Genomic DNA, 1,770 nt, shown 5'->3' with positions numbered 1-1,770 from the left:
GAGACATCTTCCGCCAGTTCCGCCGTTGAGGTCTTTGTTGGATCGCACTTCATCTGGAACCTCCCCCTTGACCTGTCCACCTTGGGTGAGCCTACCAGGAGCCAAGCTCCGGACGGCATAGCAAGCTTCTCCACCACGGCAAGGCAGCGATCCGTGCGTGCGTGCGTGTGTGTGTGCGTGCGTGTGCGTGTGCGTGTGTGTGAGAGAGAGAGAGAGAGAGAGAGAGAGAGAGAGAGAGAGAGAGAGAGAGAGAGAGAGAGAGAGAGAGAGAGAGATTGTTAGTGATGTTTTCCGGGCAGGGATGAACTCGGCTGGCTATGAACCCTGACCTGAATAAGGGTCAAATGCACGTGTTTCTGTGCACACACTATGTACATACTGACATACTACCAAAACAATGGCACAATTACAAACAAGCCACCAATCATACCACCCTCAGACAGATGCTAACTGAACACTGTGATCCACGTGCTATTCTAGTTCAAGCCTTAATGACAGCGTAATTCTAACCGTAACCACGTACAAATCAAACACCAGCACACAATCCTTTTACAAATGTGTCAGTCCAAATTGCTTCTCCTCATCCTTGATGACTCACTGCATGCTTTAATTTACGCCTACGAATGTCTCCATTTTGCAAAGCAGTGAAAAATTGAGACATTCACTTTAGAAACACATTTCTCAAGTTAAGAACTATAGAAATGATCCCTGAAAGTATAGTCTTGGAGACATTCACAAGGACAAACCCGTGCTTCCCAAACATCCTGCTCAGTTCAGGAATTATGGTCATTTTTCTTTCACATGCTTGACCTAAAGCATCCTCCTATGACATTTACTGCCATTTATCAATCCCCGATTATCCTTAGAGGTGCTAAAATATTTCTGCCCAAAATTGTATAACTCATTATTTCTCTGTTCATGGACTAAACCAGTTGCATTTTCTTCCTTCATGGTGGCTAAAGATGTGATTTCCAAGTGCTTTGTTCTCTACCCTAGATACCACAACTTCTTCTTGTTTTTGTCCTACGTCTTCCTCCGGGGAACATGTTAGGTTTGCGTGAACTGAAACTCACAGGGATGTTATGCTGCATAAATTAACCGGTGTAGTCTGAAATTAATGTGCAGGGATTGCAGGACTCTCTTAATATGCGTGTTAAGAGTAGGGGAGACCGGGGCTTCTTGTCACATGGGTAAATTGTCACATCGTTAATATTTTTACCATCAGAGGATGCTACATAAAACTCAAATGGCCTACTTACTAGTTTTGTGCATCCACTTGGTCTGATGTCATATCCTGTCTGGGAAAAGCAAAGCGCATTGTTAACTGAGATGAGCGCTAAATATACCATTTTTCACATTCTCCTTCCTCTTCTTTCGACTTGCTCCCTGTTTCTCGGGGGTTTTCCATCGGTACCCTGTGAGGGCACAGCACCAATGGCGGCCGTTCTTGACCTGGGCCTTGACCAGGTTAACAACGGTTGATGTTAGAGCCAACGTGGTGTAGGCACGGAAGTAGACGTGATTGGTTGTTGGTTAGGGTTTAAACTCTTTTTGAATTTCCATTGTTAGCAAGCGTTAACGTTAGCTATCGTTACACTACGACCTGGCAGTGTTACAGTCCGTTGTAAGCTAGCTAGCTAACTGTTTCAGTGCGCATCGATTGTTTCAAGTCAGTGCGCTTCGAGGTTCCGCGCTTTCTATTGGCCGACGCAACAGCCAATCACGGCTACTTCCGTGCCTACACCCCGTTGGCTCTCGCATCAACCGTCA

The 1,770-nt window shown here is 45.6% G+C and overlaps 1 pseudogene; it reads right to left on the bottom strand.

The window, feature by feature from the left end:
- Positions 1-565: 565 nt before the first annotated feature.
- LOC130116213 (small nucleolar RNA U3) lies at positions 566-724 on the bottom strand (annotated as a pseudogene).
- Positions 725-1,770: the final 1,046 nt, after the last annotated feature.

The sequence above is a fragment of the Lampris incognitus genome, chromosome 7 (assembly GCF_029633865.1).
Source record: "Lampris incognitus isolate fLamInc1 chromosome 7, fLamInc1.hap2, whole genome shotgun sequence".
NCBI lineage: Eukaryota > Metazoa > Chordata > Actinopteri > Lampriformes > Lampridae > Lampris > Lampris incognitus.
Note: the sequence above shows the minus strand (reverse complement) of the source record. Positions and strands in the feature narration are given on the sequence as shown.